Here is a 24,652-nt window from a genome sequence, read left to right as displayed (position 1 = left end):
CTACATTACCTGTATATACAGAGTTATCACTGTGTTATCTGTGGTGTTACATAGGACTGCCGGTGACATCTACTACATTACCTGTATATAGAGAGTTATCACTGTGTTATCTGTGGTGTTACATAGGACTGCCGGTGACATCTACTACATTACCTGTAATCAGAGAGTTATCACTGTGTTATCTGTAGGGTTACATAGGACTGCCGGTGACATCTACTACATTACCTGTATATAGAGAGTTATCACTGTGTTATCTGTGGTGTTACATAGGACTGCCGGTGACATCTACTACATTACCTGTATATAGAGAGTTATCACTGTGTTATCTGTGCTGTTACATAGGACTGCCGGTGACATCTATTACATTACCTGTATATAGAGAGTTATCACTGTGTTATGTGTGGTGTTACATAGGACTGCCGGTGACATCTACTACATTACCTGTATATAGAGAGTTATCACTGTGTTATCTGTGGTGTTACATAGGACTGCCGGTGACATCTACTACATTACCTGTATATAGAGAGTTATCACTGTGTTATCTGTGGTGTTACATAGGACTGCCGGTGACATCTACTACATTACCTGTATATACAGAGTTATCACTGTGTTATCTGTGGTGTTACATAGGACTGCCGGTGACATCTACTACATTACCTGTATATAGAGAGTTATCACTGTGTTATCTGTGGTGTTACATAGGACTGCCGGTGACATCTACTACATTACCTGTAATCAGAGAGTTATCACTGTGTTATCTGTAGTGTTACATAGGACTGCCGGTGACATCTACTACATTACCTGTATATAGAGAGTTATCACTGTGTTATCTGTGGTGTTACATAGGACTGCCGGTGACATCTACTACATTACCTGTATATAGAGAGTTATCACTGTGTTATCTGTGGTGTTACATAGGACTGCCGGTGACATCTACTACATTACCTGTATATAGAGAGTTATCACTGTGTTATCTGTGGTGTTACATAGGACTGCCGGTGACATCTACTACATTACCTGTATATAGAGAGTTATCACTGTGTTATCTGTAGTGTTACATAGGACTGCCGGTGACATCTACTACATTACCTGTACTCAGAGAGTTATCACTGTGTTATCTGTGGTGTTACATAGGACTGCCGGTGACATCTACTACATTACCTGTAATCAGAGAGTTATCACTGTGTTATCTGTAATGTTACATAGGACTGCCGGTGACATCTACTACATTACCTGTATATAGAGAGTTATCACTGTGTTATCTGTGGTGTTACATAGGACTGCCGGTGACATCTACTACATTACCTGTATATAGAGAGTTATCACTGTGTTATGTGTGGTGTTACATAGGACTGCCGGTGACATCTACTACATTACCTGTATATAGAGAGTTATCACTGTGTTATCTGTGGTGTTACATAGGACTGCCGGTGACATCTACTACATTACCTGTATATAGAGAGTTATCACTGTGTTATCTGTGGTGTTACATAGGACTGCCAGTCACATCTACTACATTACCTGTATATAGAGAGTTATCACTGTGTTATCTGTGGTGTTACATAGGACTGCCGGTGACATCTACTACATTACCTGTATATAGAGAGTTATCACTGTGTTATCTGTGGTGTTACATAGGACTGCCGGTGACATCTACTACATTACCTGTATATAGAGAGTTATCACTGTGTTATCTGTGGTGTTACATAGGACTGCCAGTCACATCTACTACATTACCTGTATATAGAGAGTTATCACTGTGTTATCTGTGGTGTTACATAGGACTGCCGGTGACATCTACTACATTACCTGTATATACAGAGTTATCACTGTGTTATCTGTGGTGTTACATAGGACTGCCGGTGACATCTACTACATTACCTGTATATAGAGTTATCACTGTGTTATCTGTGGTGTTACATAGGACTGCCGGTGACATCTACTACATTACCTGTATATAGAGAGTTATCACTGTGTTATCTGTGGTGTTACATAGGACTGCCGGTGACATCTACTACATTACCTGTATATAGAGAGTTATCACTGTGTTATGTGTGGTGTTACATAGGACTGCCGGTGACGTCTACTACATTACCTGTATATAGAGAGTTATCACTGTGTTATGTGTGGTGTTACATAGGACTGCCGGTGACATCTACTACATTACCTGTATATAGAGAGTTATCACTGTGTTATCTGTGGTGTTACATAGGACTGCCGGTGACATCTACTACATTACCTGTATATAGAGTTATCACTGTGTTATGTGTGGTGTTACATAGGACTGCCGGTGACGTCTACTACATTACCTGTATATAGAGAGTTATCACTGTGTTATGTGTGGTGTTACATAGGACTGCCGGTGACATCTACTACATTACCTGTATATAGAGAGTTATCACTGTGTTATCTGTGGTGTTACATAGGACTGCCGGTGACATCTACTACATTACCTGTATATAGAGAGTTATCACTGTGTTATCTGTGGTGTTACATAGGACTGCCGGTGACATCTACTACATTACCTGTATATAGAGAGTTATCACTGTGTTATGTGTGGTGTTACATAGGACTGCCGGTGACATCTACTACATTACCTGTATATAGAGAGTTATCACTGTGTTATCTGTGGTGTTACATAGGACTGCCGGTGACATCTACTACATTACCTGTATATAGAGTTATCACTGTGTTATGTGTGGTGTTACATAGGACTGCCGGTGACATCTACTACATTACCTGTATATAGAGAGTTATCACTGTGTTATATGTGGTGTTACATGGGACTGCCGGTGACATCTACTACATTACCTGTATATAGAGAGTTATCACTGTGTTATCTGTGCTGTTACATTGGACTGCCGGTGACATCTACTACATTACCTGTATATAGAGAGTTATCACTGTGTTATCTGTGGTGTTACATAGGACTGCCGGTGACATCTGCTACATTACCTGTATATAGAGAGTTATCACTGTGTTATCTGGGGTGTTACATAGGACTGCCGGTGACATCTACTACATTACCTGTACTCAGAGAGTTATCACTGTGTTATCTGTAGTGTTACATAGGACTGCCGGTGACATCTACTACATTACCTGTATATAGAGTGTTATCACTGTGTTATCTGTGGTGTTACATAGGACTGCCGGTGACATCTACTACATTACCTGTATATAGAGAGTTATCACTGTGTTATCTGTGGTGTTACATAGGACTGCCGGTGACATCTACTACATTACCTGTATATAGAGTTATCACTGTGTTATGTGTGGTGTTACATAGGACTGCCGGTGACATCTACTACATTACCTGTATATAGAGAGTTATCACTGTGTTATCTGTGGTGTTACATAGGACTGCCGGTTACATCGACTACATTACCTGTATATAGAGAGTTATCACTGTGTTATCTGTGGTGTTACATGGGACTGCCGGTGACATCTACTACATTACCTGTATATAGAGAGTTATCACTGTGTTATCTGTGGTGTTACATAGGACTGCCGGTGACATCTACTACATTACCTGTATATAGAGAGTTATCACTGTGTTATCTGTGGTGTTACATAGGACTGCCGGTGACATCTACTACATTACCTGTATATAGAGAGTTATCACTGTGTTATCTGTGGTGTTACATAGGACTGCCGGTGACATCTACTACATTACCTGTATATAGAGAGTTATCACTGTGTTATCTGTGGTGTTACATAGGACTGCCGGTGACATCTACTACATTACCTGTATATAGAGTTATCACTGTGTTATGTGTGGTGTTACATAGGACTGCCGGTGACATCTACTACATTACCTGTATATAGAGAGTTATCACTGTGTTATCTGTGGTGTTACATGGGACTGCCGGTGACATCTACTACATTACCTGTATATAGAGAGTTATCACTGTGTTATCTGTGCTGTTACATAGGACTGCCGGTGACATCTACTACATTACCTGTATATAGAGAGTTATCACTGTGTTATCTGTGGTGTTACATAGGACTGCCGGTGACGTCTACTACATTACCTGTATATAGAGAGTTATCACTGTGTTATGTGTGGGGTTACATAGGACTGCCGGTGACATCTACTACATTACCTGTATATAGAGAGTTATCACTGTGTTATCTGTGGTGTTACATAGGACTGCCGGTGACATCTACTACATTACCTGTATATAGAGTTATCACTGTGTTATGTGTGGTGTTACATAGGACTGCCGGTGACATCTACTACATTACCTGTATATAGAGAGTTATCACTGTGTTATCTGTGGTGTTACATAGGACTGCCGGTTACATCGACTACATTACCTGTATATAGAGAGTTATCACTGTGTTATCTGTGGTGTTACATGGGACTGCCGGTGACATCTACTACATTACCTGTATATAGAGAGTTATCACTGTGTTATCTGTGGTGTTACATAGGACTGCCGGTGACATCTACTACATTACCTGTATATAGAGAGTTATCACTGTGTTATCTGTGGTGTTACATAGGACTGCCGGTGACATCTACTACATTACCTGTACTCAGAGAGTTATCACTGTGTTATCTGTGGTGTTACATGGGACTGCCGGTGACATCTACTACATTACCTGTATATAGAGAGTTATCACTGTGTTATCTGTGGTGTTACATAGGACTGCCGGTGACATCTACTACATTACCTGTATATAGAGAGTTATCACTGTGTTATCTGTGGTGTTACATAGGACTGCCGGTGACATCTACTACATTACCTGTATATAGAGAGTTATCACTATGTTATCTGTGTGTTACATAGGACTGCCGGTGACATCTACTACATTGCCTGTATATAGAGAGTTATCACTGTGTTATCTGTGGTGTTACATAGGACTGCCGGTGACATCTACTACATTACCTGTATATAGAGAGTTATCACTGTGTTATCTGTGGTGTTACATAGGACTGCCGGTGACATCTACTACATTACATGGGACTGCCGGTGACATCTACTACATTACCTGTATTTAGAGAGTTATCACTGTGTTATCTGTGCTGTTACATAGGACTGCCGGTGACATCTACTACATTACCTGTATATAGAGAGTTATCACTGTGTTATCTGTGTGTTACATAGGACTGCCGGTGACATCTACTACATTACCTGTATATAGAGAGTTATCACTGTGTTATCTGTGGTGTTACATAGGACTGCCGGTGACATCTACTACATTACCTGTATATAGAGAGTTATCACTGTGTTATCTGTAGTGTTACATAGGACTGCCGGTGACATCTACTACATTACCTGTACTCAGAGAGTTATCACTGTGTTATCTGTGGTGTTACATAGGACTGCCGGTGACATCTACTACATTACCTGTAATCAGAGAGTTATTACTGTGTTATCTGTAGTGTTACATAGGACTGCCGGTGACATCTACTACATTACCTGTATATAGAGAGTTATCACTGTGTTATCTGTGGTGTTACATAGGACTGCCGGTGACATCTACTACATTACCTGTATATAGAGAGTTATCACTGTGTTATGTGTGGTGTTACATAGGACTGCCGGTGACATCTACTACATTACCTGTATATAGAGAGTTATCACTGTGTTATCTGTGGTGTTACATAGGACTGCTGGTGACATCTACTACATTACCTGTATATAGAGAGTTATCACTGTGTTATCTGTGGTGCTACATAGGACTGCCGGTGACATCTACTACATTACCTGTACTCAGAGAGTTATCACTGTGTTATCTGTGGTGTTACATAGGACTGCCGGTGACATCTACTACATTACCTGTATATAGAGAGTTATCACTGTGTTATCTGTGGTGTTACATAGGACTGCCGGTGACATCTACTACATTACCTGTATATACAGAGTTATCACTGTGTTATCTGTGGTGTTACATAGGACTGCCGGTGACATCTACTACATTACCTGTATATAGAGAGTTATCACTGTGTTATCTGTGGTGTTACATAGGACTGCCGGTGACATCTACTACATTACCTGTAATCAGAGAGTTATCACTGTGTTATCTGTAGTGTTACATAGGACTGCCGGTGACATCTACTACATTACCTGTATATAGAGAGTTATCACTGTGTTATCTGTGGTGTTACATAGGACTGCCGGTGACATCTACTACATTACATGGGACTGCCGGTGACATCTACTACATTACCTGTATTTAGAGAGTTATCACTGTGTTATCTGTGCTGTTACATAGGACTGCCGGTGACATCTACTACATTACCTGTATATAGAGAGTTATCACTGTGTTATCTGTGTGTTACATAGGACTGCTGGTGACATCTACTACATTACCTGTATATAGAGAGTTATCACTGTGTTATCTGTGGTGTTACATAGGACTGCCGGTGACATCTACTACATTACCTGTATATAGAGAGTTATCACTGTGTTATCTGTGGTGTTACATAGGACTGCCGGTGACATCTACTACATTACCTGTAATCAGAGAGTTATTACTGTGTTATCTGTAGTGTTACATAGGACTGCCGGTGACATCTACTACATTACCTGTATATAGAGAGTTATCACTGTGTTATCTGTGGTGTTACATAGGACTGCCGGTGACATCTACTACATTACCTGTATATAGAGAGTTATCACTGTGTTATGTGTGGTGTTACATAGGACTGCCGGTGACATCTACTACATTACCTGTATATAGAGAGTTATCACTGTGTTATCTGTGGTGTTACATAGGACTGCTGGTGACATCTACTACATTACCTGTATATAGAGAGTTATCACTGTGTTATCTGTGGTGCTACATAGGACTGCCGGTGACATCTACTACATTACCTGTACTCAGAGAGTTATCACTGTGTTATCTGTGGTGTTACATAGGACTGCCGGTGACATCTACTACATTACCTGTATATAGAGAGTTATCACTGTGTTATCTGTGGTGTTACATAGGACTGCCGGTGACATCTACTACATTACCTGTATATACAGAGTTATCACTGTGTTATCTGTGGTGTTACATAGGACTGCCGGTGACATCTACTACATTACCTGTATATAGAGAGTTATCACTGTGTTATCTGTGGTGTTACATAGGACTGCCGGTGACATCTACTACATTACCTGTAATCAGAGAGTTATCACTGTGTTATCTGTAGTGTTACATAGGACTGCCGGTGACATCTACTACATTACCTGTATATAGAGAGTTATCACTGTGTTATCTGGGGTGTTACATAGGACTGCCGGTGACATCTACTACATTACCTGTACTCAGAGAGTTATCACTGTGTTATCTGTGGTGTTACATAGGACTGCCGGTGACATCTACTACATTACCTGTATATAGAGTGTTATCACTGTGTTATCTGTGGTGTTACATAGGACTGCCGGTGACATCTACTACATTACCTGTATATAGAGAGTTATCACTGTGTTATCTGTGGTGTTACATAGGACTGCCGGTGACATCTACTACATTACCTGTATATAGAGTTATCACTGTGTTATGTGTGGTGTTACATAGGACTGCCGGTGACATCTACTACATTACCTGTATATAGAGAGTTATCACTGTGTTATCTGTGGTGTTACATAGGACTGCCGGTTACATCGACTACATTACCTGTATATAGAGAGTTATCACTGTGTTATCTGTGGTGTTACATGGGACTGCCGGTGACATCTACTACATTACCTGTATATAGAGAGTTATCACTGTGTTATCTGTGGTGTTACATAGGACTGCCGGTGACATCTACTACATTACCTGTATATAGAGAGTTATCACTGTGTTATCTGTGGTGTTACATAGGACTGCCGGTGACATCTACTACATTACCTGTATATAGAGAGTTATCACTGTGTTATCTGTGGTGTTACATAGGACTGCCGGTGACATCTACTACATTACCTGTATATAGAGAGTTATCACTGTGTTATCTGTGGTGTTACATAGGACTGCCGGTGACATCTACTACATTACCTGTATATAGAGTTATCACTGTGTTATGTGTGGTGTTACATAGGACTGCCGGTGACATCTACTACATTACCTGTATATAGAGAGTTATCACTGTGTTATCTGTGGTGTTACATGGGACTGCCGGTGACATCTACTACATTACCTGTATATAGAGAGTTATCACTGTGTTATCTGTGCTGTTACATAGGACTGCCGGTGACATCTACTACATTACCTGTATATAGAGAGTTATCACTGTGTTATCTGTGGTGTTACATAGGACTGCCGGTGACGTCTACTACATTACCTGTATATAGAGAGTTATCACTGTGTTATGTGTGGGGTTACATAGGACTGCCGGTGACATCTACTACATTACCTGTATATAGAGAGTTATCACTGTGTTATCTGTGGTGTTACATAGGACTGCCGGTGACATCTACTACATTACCTGTATATAGAGTTATCACTGTGTTATGTGTGGTGTTACATAGGACTGCCGGTGACATCTACTACATTACCTGTATATAGAGAGTTATCACTGTGTTATCTGTGGTGTTACATAGGACTGCCGGTTACATCGACTACATTACCTGTATATAGAGAGTTATCACTGTGTTATCTGTGGTGTTACATGGGACTGCCGGTGACATCTACTACATTACCTGTATATAGAGAGTTATCACTGTGTTATCTGTGGTGTTACATAGGACTGCCGGTGACATCTACTACATTACCTGTATATAGAGAGTTATCACTGTGTTATCTGTGGTGTTACCTGTATATAGAGAGTTATCACTGTGTTATCTGTGGTGTTACATAGGACTGCCGGTGACATCTACTACATTACCTGTATATAGAGAGTTATCACTGTGTTATCTGTGGTGTTACATAGGACTGCCGGTGACATCTACTACATTACCTGTATATAGAGAGTTATCACTATGTTATCTGTGTGTTACATAGGACTGCCGGTGACATCTACTACATTGCCTGTATATAGAGAGTTATCACTGTGTTATCTGTGGTGTTACATAGGACTGCCGGTGACATCTACTACATTACCTGTATATAGAGAGTTATCACTGTGTTATCTGTGGTGTTACATAGGACTGCCGGTGACATCTACTACATTACATAGGACTGCCGGTGACATCTACTACATTACCTGTATATAGAGAGTTATCACTGTGTTATCTGTGGTGTTACATAGGACTGCCGGTTACATCGACTACATTACCTGTATATAGAGAGTTATCACTGTGTTATCTGTGGTGTTACATGGGACTGCCGGTGACATCTACTACATTACCTGTATATAGAGAGTTATCACTGTGTTATCTGTGGTGTTACATAGGACTGCCGGTGACATCTACTACATTACCTGTATATAGAGAGTTATCACTGTGTTATCTGTGGTGTTACCTGTATATAGAGAGTTATCACTGTGTTATCTGTGGTGTTACATAGGACTGCCGGTGACATCTACTACATTACCTGTATATAGAGAGTTATCACTGTGTTATCTGTGCTGTTACATAGGACTGCCGGTGACATCTACTACATTACCTGTATATAGAGAGTTATCACTGTGTTATCTGTGTGTTACATAGGACTGCCGGTGACATCTACTACATTACCTGTATATAGAGAGTTATCACTGTGTTATCTGTGGTGTTACATAGGACTGCCGGTGACATCTACTACATTACCTGTATATAGAGAGTTATCACTGTGTTATCTGTAGTGTTACATAGGACTGCCGGTGACATCTACTACATTACCTGTACTCAGAGAGTTATCACTGTGTTATCTGTGGTGTTACATAGGACTGCCGGTGACATCTACTACATTACCTGTAATCAGAGAGTTATTACTGTGTTATCTGTAGTGTTACATAGGACTGCCGGTGACATCTACTACATTACCTGTATATAGAGAGTTATCACTGTGTTATCTGTGGTGTTACATAGGACTGCCGGTGACATCTACTACATTACCTGTATATAGAGAGTTATCACTGTGTTATGTGTGGTGTTACATAGGACTGCCGGTGACATCTACTACATTACCTGTATATAGAGAGTTATCACTGTGTTATCTGTGGTGTTACATAGGACTGCTGGTGACATCTACTACATTACCTGTATATAGAGAGTTATCACTGTGTTATCTGTGGTGCTACATAGGACTGCCGGTGACATCTACTACATTACCTGTACTCAGAGAGTTATCACTGTGTTATCTGTGGTGTTACATAGGACTGCCGGTGACATCTACTACATTACCTGTATATAGAGAGTTATCACTGTGTTATCTGTGGTGTTACATAGGACTGCCGGTGACATCTACTACATTACCTGTATATACAGAGTTATCACTGTGTTATCTGTGGTGTTACATAGGACTGCCGGTGACATCTACTACATTACCTGTATATAGAGAGTTATCACTGTGTTATCTGTGGTGTTACATAGGACTGCCGGTGACATCTACTACATTACCTGTAATCAGAGAGTTATCACTGTGTTATCTGTAGTGTTACATAGGACTGCCGGTGACATCTACTACATTACCTGTATATAGAGAGTTATCACTGTGTTATCTGTGGTGTTACATAGGACTGCCGGTGACATCTACTACATTACCTGTATATAGAGAGTTATCACTGTGTTATCTGTGGTGTTACATAGGACTGCCGGTGACATCTACTACATTACCTGTATATAGAGTTATCACTGTGTTATGTGTGGTGTTACATAGGACTGCCGGTGACATCTACTACATTACCTGTATATAGAGAGTTATCACTGTGTTATCTGTGGTGTTACATGGGACTGCCGGTGACATCTACTACATTACCTGTATATAGAGAGTTATCACTGTGTTATCTGTGCTGTTACATAGGACTGCCGGTGACATCTACTACATTACCTGTATATAGAGAGTTATCACTGTGTTATCTGTGGTGTTACATAGGACTGCCGGTGACGTCTACTACATTACCTGTATATAGAGAGTTATCACTGTGTTATGTGTGGGGTTACATAGGACTGCCGGTGACATCTACTACATTACCTGTATATAGAGAGTTATCACTGTGTTATCTGTGGTGTTACATAGGACTGCCGGTGACATCTACTACATTACCTGTATATAGAGTTATCACTGTGTTATGTGTGGTGTTACATAGGACTGCCGGTGACATCTACTACATTACCTGTATATAGAGAGTTATCACTGTGTTATCTGTGGTGTTACATAGGACTGCCGGTTACATCGACTACATTACCTGTATATAGAGAGTTATCACTGTGTTATCTGTGGTGTTACATGGGACTGCCGGTGACATCTACTACATTACCTGTATATAGAGGGTTATCACTGTGTTATCTGTGGTGTTACATAGGACTGCCGGTGACATCTACTACATTACCTGTATATAGAGAGTTATCACTGTGTTATCTGTGGTGTTACATAGGACTGCCGGTGACATCTACTACATTACCTGTACTCAGAGAGTTATCACTGTGTTATCTGTGGTGTTACATGGGACTGCCGGTGACATCTACTACATTACCTGTATATAGAGAGTTATCACTGTGTTATCTGTGGTGTTACATAGGACTGCCGGTGACATCTACTACATTACCTGTATATAGAGAGTTATCACTGTGCTATCTGTGGTGTTACATAGGACTGCCGGTGACATCTACTACATTACCTGTATATAGAGAGTTATCACTGTGTTATCTGTGGTGTTACATAGGACTGCCGGTGACATCTACTACATTACCTGTATATAGAGAGTTATCACTATGTTATCTGTGTGTTACATAGGACTGCCGGTGACATCTACTACATTGCCTGTATATAGAGAGTTATCACTGTGTTATCTGTGGTGTTACATAGGACTGCCGGTGACATCTACTACATTACCTGTATATAGAGAGTTATCACTGTGTTATCTGTGGTGTTACATAGGACTGCCGGTGACATCTACTACATTACATGGGACTGCCGGTGACATCTACTACATTACCTGTATTTAGAGAGTTATCACTGTGTTATCTGTGGTGTTACATAGGACTGCCGGTGACATCTACTACATTACCTGTATATAGAGAGTTATCACTGTGTTATCTGTGTGTTACATAGGACTGCCGGTGACATCTACTACATTACCTGTATATAGAGAGTTATCACTGTGTTATCTGTGGTGTTACATAGGACTGCCGGTGACATCTACTACATTACCTGTATATAGAGAGTTATCACTGTGTTATCTGTAGTGTTACATAGGACTGCCGGTGACATCTACTACATTACCTGTACTCAGAGAGTTATCACTGTGTTATCTGTGGTGTTACATAGGACTGCCGGTGACATCTACTACATTACCTGTAATCAGAGAGTTATCACTGTGTTATCTGTAGTGTTACATAGGACTGCCGGTGACATCTACTACATTACCTGTATATAGAGAGTTATCACTGTGTTATCTGTGGTGTTACATAGGACTGCCGGTGACATCTACTACATTACCTGTATATAGAGAGTTATCACTGTGTTATGTGTGGTGTTACATAGGACTGCCGGTGACATCTACTACATTACCTGTATATAGAGAGTTATCACTGTGTTATCTGTGGTGTTACATAGGACTGCTGGTGACATCTACTACATTACCTGTATATAGAGAGTTATCACTGTGTTATCTGTGGTGCTACATAGGACTGCCGGTGACATCTACTACATTACCTGTACTCAGAGAGTTATCACTGTGTTATCTGTGGTGTTACATAGGACTGCCGGTGACATCTACTACATTACCTGTATATAGAGAGTTATCACTGTGTTATCTGTGGTGTTACATTGGACTGCCGGTGACATCTACTACATTACCTGTATATAGAGAGTTATCACTGTGTTATCTGTGGTGTTACATAGGACTGCCAGTCACATCTACTACATTACCTGTATATAGAGAGTTATCACTGTGTTATCTGTGGTGTTACATAGGACTGCCGGTGACATCTACTACATTACCTGTATATACAGAGTTATCACTGTGTTATCTGTGGTGTTACATAGGACTGCCGGTGACATCTACTACATTACCTGTATATAGAGAGTTATCACTGTGTTATCTGTGGTGTTACATAGGACTGCCGGTGACATCTACTACATTACCTGTAATCAGAGAGTTATCACTGTGTTATCTGTAGTGTTACATAGGACTGCCGGTGACATCTACTACATTACCTGTATATAGAGAGTTATCACTGTGTTATCTGTGGTGTTACATAGGACTGCCGGTGACATCTACTACATTACCTGTATATAGAGAGTTATCACTGTGTTATCTGTGCTGTTACATAGGACTGCCGGTGACATCTATTACATTACCTGTATATAGAGAGTTATCACTGTGTTATGTGTGGTGTTACATAGGACTGCCGGTGACATCTACTACATTACCTGTATATAGAGAGTTATCACTGTGTTATCTGTGGTGTTACATAGGACTGCCGGTGACATCTACTACATTACCTGTATATAGAGAGTTATCACTGTGTTATCTGTGGTGTTACATAGGACTGCCGGTGACATCTACTACATTACCTGTATATACAGAGTTATCACTGTGTTATCTGTGGTGTTACATAGGACTGCCGGTGACATCTACTACATTACCTGTATATAGAGAGTTATCACTGTGTTATCTGTGGTGTTACATAGGACTGCCGGTGACATCTACTACATTACCTGTAATCAGAGAGTTATCACTGTGTTATCTGTAGTGTTACATAGGACTGCCGGTGACATCTACTACATTACCTGTATATAGAGAGTTATCACTGTGTTATCTGTGGTGTTACATAGGACTGCCGGTGACATCTACTACATTACCTGTATATAGAGAGTTATCACTGTGTTATCTGTGGTGTTACATAGGACTGCCGGTGACATCTACTACATTACCTGTATATAGAGAGTTATCACTGTGTTATCTGTGGTGTTACATAGGACTGCCGGTGACATCTACTACATTACCTGTATATAGAGAGTTATCACTGTGTTATCTGTAGTGTTACATAGGACTGCCGGTGACATCTACTACATTACCTGTACTCAGAGAGTTATCACTGTGTTATCTGTGGTGTTACATAGGACTGCCGGTGACATCTACTACATTACCTGTAATCAGAGAGTTATCACTGTGTTATCTGTAATGTTACATAGGACTGCCGGTGACATCTACTACATTACCTGTATATAGAGAGTTATCACTGTGTTATCTGTGGTGCTACATAGGACTGCCGGTGACATCTACTACATTACCTGTACTCAGAGAGTTATCACTGTGTTATCTGTGGTGTTACATAGGACTGCCGGTGACATCTACTACATTACCTGTATATAGAGAGTTATCACTGTGTTATCTGTGGTGTTACATAGGACTGCCGGTGACATCTACTACATTACCTGTATATAGAGAGTTATCACTGTGTTATCTGTGGTGTTACATAGGACTGCCAGTCACATCTACTACATTACCTGTATATAGAGAGTTATCACTGTGTTATCTGTGGTGTTACATAGGACTGCCGGTGACATCTACTACATTACCTGTATATACAGAGTTATCACTGTGTTATCTGTGGTGTTACATAGGACTGCCGGTGACATCTACTACATTACCTGTATATAGAGAGTTATCACTGTGTTATCTGTGCTGTTACATAGGACTGCCGGTGACATCTACTACATTACCTGTAATCAGAGAGTTATCACTGTGTTATCTGTAGTGTTACATAGGACTGCCGGTGACATCTACTACATTACCTGTATATAGAGCGTTATCACTGTGTTATCTGTGGTGTTACATAGGACTGCCGGTGACATCTACTACATTACCTGTATATAGAGAGTTATCACTGTGTTATCTGTGGTGTTACATAGGACTGCCGGTGACATCTACTACATTACCTGTATATAGAGAGTTATCACTGTGTTATCTGTGCTGTTACATAGGACTGCCGGTGACATCTATTACATTACCTGTATATAGAGAGTTATCACTGTGTTATGTGTGGTGTTACATAGGACTGCCGGTGACATCTACTACATTACCTGTATATAGAGAGTTATCACTGTGTTATCTGTGGTGTTACATAGGACTGCCGGTGACATCTAGTACATTACCTGTATATAGAGAGTTATCACTGTGTTATCTGTGGTGTTACATAGGACTGCCGGTGACATCTACTACATTACCTGTACTCAGAGAGTTATCACTGTGTTATCTGTGGTGTTACATAGGACTGCCGGTGACATCTACTACATTACCTGTATATAGAGAGTTATCACTGTGTTATCTGTGGTGTTACATAGGACTGCCAGTCACATCTACTACATTACCTGTATATAGAGAGTTATCACTGTGTTATCTGTGGTGTTACATAGGACTGCCGGTGACATCTACTACATTACCTGTATATAGAGAGTTATCACTGTGTTATCTGTGGTGTTACATAGGACTGCCGGTGACATCTACTACATTACCTGTATATAGAGAGTTATCACTGTGTTATGTGTGGTGTTACATAGGACTGCCGGTGACATCTACTACATTACCTGTATATAGAGAGTTATCACTGTGTTATCTGTGGTGTTACATAGGACTGCCGGTGACATCTACTACATTACCTGTATATAGAGAGTTATCACTGTGTTATCTGTGGTGTTACATGGGACTGCCGGTGACATCTACTACATTACCTGTATATAGAGAGTTATCACTGTGTTATCTGTGCTGTTACATAGGACTGCCGGTGACATCTACTACATTACCTGTATATAGAGAGTTATCACTGTGTTATCTGTGGTGTTACATAGGACTGCCGGTGACGTCTACTACATTACCTGTATATAGAGAGTTATCACTGTGTTATGTGTGGTGTTACATAGGACTGCCGGTGACATCTACTACATTACCTGTATATAGAGAGTTATCACTGTGTTATCTGTGGTGTTACATAGGACTGCCGGTGACATCTACTACATTACCTGTATATAGAGTTATCACTGTGTTATGTGTGGTGTTACATAGGACTGCCGGTGACATCTACTACATTACCTGTATATAGAGAGTTATCACTGTGTTATCTGTGGTGTTACATAGGACTGCCGGTTACATCGACTACATTACCTGTATATAGAGAGTTATCACTGTGTTATCTGTGGTGTTACATGGGACTGCCGGTGACATCTACTACATTACCTGTATATAGAGAGTTATCACTGTGTTATCTGTGGTGTTACATAGGACTGCCGGTGACATCTACTACATTACCTGTATATAGAGAGTTATCACTGTGTTATCTGTGGTGTTACATAGGACTGCCGGTGACATCTACTACATTACCTGTACTCAGAGAGTTATCACTGTGTTATCTGTGGTGTTACATAGGACTGCCGGTGACATCTACTACATTACCTGTATATAGAGAGTTATCACTGTGTTATCTGTGGTGTTACATAGGACTGCCAGTCACATCTACTACATTACCTGTATATAGAGAGTTATCACTGTGTTATCTGTGGTGTTACATAGGACTGCCGGTGACATCTACTACATTACCTGTATATACAGAGTTATCACTGTGTTATCTGTGGTGTTACATAGGACTGCCGGTGACATCTACTACATTACCTGTATATAGAGAGTTATCACTGTGTTATGTGTGGTGTTACATAGGACTGCCGGTGACATCTACTACATTACCTGTATATAGAGAGTTATCACTGTGTTATCTGTGGTGTTACATAGGACTGCCGGTGACATCTACTACATTACCTGTATATAGAGAGTTATCACTGTGTTATCTGTGGTGTTACATGGGACTGCCGGTGACATCTACTACATTACCTGTATATAGAGAGTTATCACTGTGTTATCTGTGCTGTTACATAGGACTGCCGGTGACATCTACTACATTACCTGTATATAGAGAGTTATCACTGTGTTATCTGTGGTGTTACATAGGACTGCCGGTGACGTCTACTATTTAACCTGTATATAGAGAGTTATCACTGTGTTATGTGTGGTGTTACATAGGACTGCCGGTGACATCTACTACATTACCTGTATATAGAGAGTTATCACTGTGTTATATGTGGTGTTACATAGGACTGCCGGTGACATCTACTACATTACCTGTATATAGAGTTATCACTGTGTTATGTGTGGTGTTACATAGGACTGCCGGTGACATCTACTACATTACCTGTATATAGAGAGTTATCACTGTGTTATCTGTGGTGTTACATAGGACTGCCGGTTACATCGACTACATTACCTGTATATAGAGAGTTATCACTGTGTTATCTGTGGTGTTACATGGGACTGCCGGTGACATCTACTACATTACCTGTATATAGAGAGTTATCACTGTGTTATCTGTGGTGTTACATGGGACTGCCGGTGACATCTACTACATTACCTGTACTCAGAGAGTTATCACTGTGTTATCTGTGGTGTTACATGGGACTGCCGGTGACATCTACTACATTACCTGTATATAGAGAGTTATCACTGTGTTATCTGTGGTGTTACATGGGACTGCCGGTGACATCTACTACATTACCTGTATATAGAGAGTTATCACTGTGTTATCTGTGGTGTTACATAGGACTGCCGGTGACATCTACTACATTACCTGTATATAGAGAGTTATCACTATGTTATCTGTGCTGTTACATAGGACTGCCGGTGACATCTACTACATTACCTGTATATAGAGAGTTATCACTGTGTTATCTGTGGTGTTACATAGGACTGCCGGTGACATCTACTACATTACATGGGACTGCCGGTGACATCTACTACATTACCTGTATATAGAGAGTTATCACTGTGTTATCTGTGCTGTTACATAGGACTGCCGGTGACATCTACTACATTACCTGTATATAGAGAGTTATCACTGTGTTATCTGTGTGTTACATAGGACTGCCGGTGACATCTACTACATTACCTGTATATAGAGAGTTATCACTGTGTTATCTGTGGTGTTACATAGGACTGCCGGTGACATCTACTACATTACCTGTATATAGAGAGTTATCACTGTGTTATCTGTGCCTTTACATAGGACTGCCGGTGACATCTATTACATTACCTGTATATAGAGAGTTATCACTGTGTTATGTGTGGTGTTACATAGGACTGCCGGTGACATCTACTACATTACCTGTATATAGAGCGTTATCACTGTGTTATCTGTGGTGTTACATAGGACTGCCGGTGACATCTACTACATTACCTGTATATAGAGAGTTATCACTATGTTATCTGTGCTGTTACATAGGACTGCCGGTGACATCTACTACATTACCTGTATATAGAGAGTTATCACTGTGTTATCTGTGGTGTTACTTAGGACTGCCGGTGACATCTACTACATTACATGGGACTGCCGGTGACATCTACTACATTACCTGTATATAGAGAGTTATCACTGTGTTATCTGTGCTGTTACATAGGACTGCCGGTGACATCTACTACATTACCTGTATATAGAGAGTTATCACTGTGTTATCTGTAGTGTTACATAGGACTGCCGGTGACATCTACTACATTACCTGTACTCAGAGAGTTATCACTGTGTTATCTGTGGTGTTACATAGGACTGCCGGTGACATCTACTACATTACCTGTAATCAGAGAGTTATCACTGTGTTATCTGTAATGTTACATAGGACTGCCGGTGACATCTACTACATTACCTGTATATAGAGAGTTATCACTGTGTTATCTGTGGTGTTACATAGGACTGCCGGTGACATCTACTACATTACCTGTATATAGAGAGTTATCACTTTGTTATGTGTGGTGTTACATAGGACTGCCGGTGACATCTACTACATTACCTGTATATAGAGAGTTATCACTGTGTTATCTGTGGTGTTACATAGGACTGCTGGTGACATCTACTACATTACCTGTATATAGAGAGTTATCACTGTGTTATCTGTGGTGCTACATAGGACTGCCGGTGACATCTACTACATTACCTGTACTCAGAGAGTTATCACTGTGTTATCTGTGGTGTTACATAGGACTGCCGGTGACATCTACTACATTACCTGTATATAGAGAGTTATCACTGTGTTATCTGTGGTGTTACATAGGACTGCCGGTGACATCTACTACATTACCTGTATATAGAGAGTTATCACTGTGTTATCTGTGGTGTTACATAGGACTGCCAGTCACATCTACTACATTACCTGTATATAGAGAGTTATCACTGTGTTATCTGTGGTGTTACATAGGACTGCCGGTGACATCTACTACATTACCTGTATATACAGAGTTATCACTGTGTTATCTGTGGTGTTACATAGGACTGCCGGTGACATCTACTACATTACCTGTATATAGAGAGTTATCACTGTGTTATCTGTGGTGTTACATAGGACTGCCGGTGACATCTACTACATTACCTGTAATCAGAGAGTTATCACTGTGTTATCTGTAGTGTTACATAGGACTGCCGGTGACATCTACTACATTACCTGTATATAGAGAGTTATCACTGTGTTATCTGTGGTGTTACATAGGACTGCCGGTGACATCTACTACATTACCTGTATATAGAGAGTTATCACTGTGTTATCTGTGCTGTTACATAGGACTGCCGGTGACATCTATTACATTACCTGTATATAGAGAGTTATCACTGTGTTATGTGTGGTGTTACATAGGACTGCCGGTGACATCTACTACATTACCTGTATATAGAGAGTTATCACTGTGTTATCTGTGGTGTTACATAGGACTGCCGGTGACATCTACTACATTACCTGTATATAGAGAGTTATCACTGTGTTATCTGTGGTGTTACATAGGACTGCCGGTGACATCTACTACATTACCTGTACTCAGAGAGTTATCACTGTGTTATCTGTGGTGTTACATAGGACTGCCGGTGACATCTACTACATTACCTGTATATAGAGAGTTATCACTGTGTTATCTGTGGTGTTACATAGGACTGCCAGTCACATCTACTACATTACCTGTATATAGAGAGTTATCACTGTGTTATCTGTGGTGTTACATAGGACTGCCGGTGACATCTACTACATTACCTGTATATAGAGAGTTATCACTGTGTTATCTGTGGTGTTACATAGGACTGCCGGTGACATCTACTACATTACCTGTATATAGAGAGTTATCACTGTGTTATGTGTGGTGTTACATAGGACTGCCGGTGACATCTACTACATTACCTGTATATAGAGAGTTATCACTGTGTTATCTGTGGTGTTACATAGGACTGCTGGTGACATCTACTACATTACCTGTATATAGAGAGTTATCACTGTGTTATCTGTGGTGTTACATGGGACTGCCGGTGACATCTACTACATTACCTGTATATAGAGAGTTATCACTGTGTTATCTGTGCTGTTACATAGGACTGCCGGTGACATCTACTACATTACCTGTATATAGAGAGTTATCACTGTGTTATCTGTGGTGTTACATAGGACTGCCGGTGACGTCTACTACATTACCTGTATATAGAGAGTTATCACTGTGTTATGTGTGGTGTTACATAGGACTGCCGGTGACATCTACTACATTACCTGTATATAGAGAGTTATCACTGTGTTATCTGTGGTGTTACATAGGACTGCCGGTGACATCTACTACATTACCTGTATATAGAGTTATCACTGTGTTATGTGTGGTGTTACATAGGACTGCCGGTGACATCTACTACATTACCTGTATATAGAGAGTTATCACTGTGTTATCTGTGGTGTTACATAGGACTGCCGGTTACATCGACTACATTACCTGTATATAGAGAGTTATCACTGTGTTATCTGTGGTGTTACATGGGACTGCCGGTGACATCTACTACATTACCTGTATATAGAGAGTTATCACTGTGTTATCTGTGGTGTTACATAGGACTGCCGGTGACATCTACTACATTACCTGTATATAGAGAGTTATCACTGTGTTATCTGTGGTGTTACATAGGACTGCCGGTGACATCTACTACATTACCTGTACTCAGAGAGTTATCACTGTGTTATCTGTGGTGTTACATAGGACTGCCGGTGACATCTACTACATTACCTGTATATAGAGAGTTATCACTGTGTTATCTGTGGTGTTACATAGGACTGCCAGTCACATCTACTACATTACCTGTATATAGAGAGTTATCACTGTGTTATCTGTGGTGTTACATAGGACTGCCGGTGACATCTACTACATTACCTGTATATACAGAGTTATCACTGTGTTATCTGTGGTGTTACATAGGACTGCCGGTGACATCTACTACATTACCTGTATATAGAGAGTTATCACTGTGTTATGTGTGGTGTTACATAGGACTGCCGGTGACATCTACTACATTACCTGTATATAGAGAGTTATCACTGTGTTATCTGTGGTGTTACATAGGACTGCCGGTGACATCTACTACATTACCTGTATATAGAGAGTTATCACTGTGTTATCTGTGGTGTTACATGGGACTGCCGGTGACATCTACTACATTACCTGTATATAGAGAGTTATCACTGTGTTATCTGTGGTGTTACATAGGACTGCCGGTGACGTCTACTACATTACCTGTATATAGAGAGTTATCACTGTGTTATGTGTGGTGTTACATAGGACTGCCGGTGACATCTACTACATTACCTGTATATAGAGAGTTATCACTGTGTTATATGTGGTGTTACATAGGACTGCCGGTGACATCTACTACATTACCTGTATATAGAGTTATCACTGTGTTATGTGTGGTGTTACATAGGACTGCCGGTGACATCTACTACATTACCTGTATATAGAGAGTTATCACTGTGTTATCTGTGGTGTTACATAGGACTGCCGGTTACATCGACTACATTACCTGTATATAGAGAGTTATCACTGTGTTATCTGTGGTGTTACATGGGACTGCCGGTGACATCTACTACATTACCTGTATATAGAGAGTTATCACTGTGTTATCTGTGGTGTTACATAGGACTGCCGGTGACATCTACTACATTACCTGTATATAGAGAGTTATCACTGTGTTATCTGTGGTGTTACATAGGACTGCCGGTGACATCTACTACATTACCTGTACTCAGAGAGTTATCACTGTGTTATCTGTGGTGTTACATGGGACTGCCGGTGACATCTACTACATTACCTGTATATAGAGAGTTATCACTGTGTTATCTGTGGTGTTACATGGGACTGCCGGTGACATCTACTACATTACCTGTATATAGAGAGTTATCACTGTGTTATCTGTGGTGTTACATAGGACTGCCGGTGACATCTACTACATTACCTGTACTCAGAGAGTTATCACTGTGCTATCTGTGGTGTTACATAGGACTGCCGGTGACATCTACTACATTACCTGTATATAGAGAGTTATCACTGTGTTATCTGTGGTGTTACATAGGACTGCCGGTGACATCTACTACATTACCTGTATATAGAGAGTTATCACTGTGTTATCTGTGGTGTTACATAGGACTGCCGGTGACATCTACTACATTACCTGTATATAGAGAGTTATCACTGTGTTATCTGTGGTGTTACATAGGACTGCCGGTGACATCTACTACATTACCTGTATATAGAGAGTTATCACTATGTTATCTGTGCTGTTACATAGGACTGCCGGTGACATCTACTACATTACCTGTATATAGAGAGTTATCACTGTGTTATCTGTGGTGTTACATAGGACTGCCGGTGACATCTACTACATTACATGGGACTGCCGGTGACATCTACTACATTACCTGTATATAGAGAGTTATCACTGTGTTATCTGTGTGTTACATAGGACTGCCGGTGACATCTACTACATTACCTGTATATAGAGAGTTATCACTGTGTTATCTGTGGTGTTACATAGGACTGCCGGTGACATCTACTACATTACCTGTATATAGAGAGTTATCACTGTGTTATCTGTGCCTTTACATAGGACTGCCGGTGACATCTATTACATTACCTGTATATAGAGAGTTATCACTGTGTTATGTGTGGTGTTACATAGGACTGCCGGTGACATCTACTACATTACCTGTATATAGAGCGTTATCACTGTGTTATCTGTGGTGTTACATAGGACTGCCGGTGACATCTACTACATTACCTGTATATAGAGAGTTATCACTATGTTATCTGTGCTGTTACATAGGACTGCCGGTGACATCTACTACATTACCTGTATATAGAGAGTTATCACTGTGTTATCTGTGGTGTTACATAGGACTGCCGGTGACATCTACTACATTACATGGGACTGCCGGTGACATCTACTACATTACCTGTATATAGAGAGTTATCACTGTGTTATCTGTGCTGTTACATAGGACTGCCGGTGACATCTACTACATTACCTGTATATAGAGAGTTATCACTGTGTTATCTGTGGTGTTACATAGGACTGCCGGTGACATCTACTACATTACCTGTATATAGAGAGTTATCACTGTGTTATCTGTGGTGCTACATAGGACTGCCGGTGACATCTACTACATTACCTGTACTCAGAGAGTTATCACTGTGTTATCTGTGATGTTACATAGGACTGCCGGTGACATCTACTACATTACCTGTATATAGAGAGTTATCACTGTGTTATCTGTGGTGTTACATAGGACTGCCGGTGACATCTACTACATTACCTGTATATAGAGAGTTATCACTGTGCTATCTGTGGTGTTACATAGGACTGCCGGTGACATCTACTACATTACCTGTATATAGAGAGTTATCACTGTGTTATCTGTGGTGTTACATAGGACTGCCGGTGACATCTACTACATTACCTGTATATAGAGAGTTATCACTGTGTTATCTGTGGTGTTACATGGGACTGCCGGTGACATCTACTACATTACCTGTATATAGAGAGTTATCACTGTGTTATCTGTGGTGTTACATGGGACTGCCGGTGACATCTACTACATTACCTGTATATAGAGTTATCACTGTGTTATGTGTGGTGTTACATAGGACTGCCGGTGACATCTACTACATTACCTGTATATAGAGAGTTATCACTGTGTTATCTGTGGTGTTACATAGGACTGCCGGTTACATCGACTACATTACCTGTATATAGAGAGTTATCACTGTGTTATCTGTGGTGTTACATGGGACTGCCGGTGACATCTACTACATTACCTGTATATAGAGAGTTATCACTGTGTTATCTGTGGTGTTACATAGGACTGCCGGTGACATCTACTACATTACATGGGACTGCCGGTGACATCTACTACATTACCTGTATATAGAGAGTTATCACTGTGTTATCTGTGCTGTTACATAGGACTGCCGGTGACATCTACTACATTACCTGTATATAGAGAGTTATCACTGTGTTATCTGTGGTGTTACATAGGACTGCCGATGACATCTACTACATTACCTGTATATAGAGAGTTATCACTGTGTTATCTGTGGTGTTACATAGGACTGCCGGTGACATCTACTACATTACCTGTATATAGAGAGTTATCACTGTGTTATCTGTGGTGTTACATAGGACTGCCGGTGACATCTACTACATTACCTGTATATAGAGAGTTATCACTGTGTTATCTGTGGTGTTACATAGGACTGCCGGTGACA

This window comes from Leptodactylus fuscus, unplaced genomic scaffold (assembly GCF_031893055.1).
Source record: "Leptodactylus fuscus isolate aLepFus1 unplaced genomic scaffold, aLepFus1.hap2 HAP2_SCAFFOLD_221, whole genome shotgun sequence".
Taxonomy (NCBI): Eukaryota; Metazoa; Chordata; class Amphibia; order Anura; family Leptodactylidae; genus Leptodactylus; species Leptodactylus fuscus.
The sequence above is the reverse complement of the archived record's forward strand: the minus strand, read 5'-3'. Positions refer to the sequence as shown.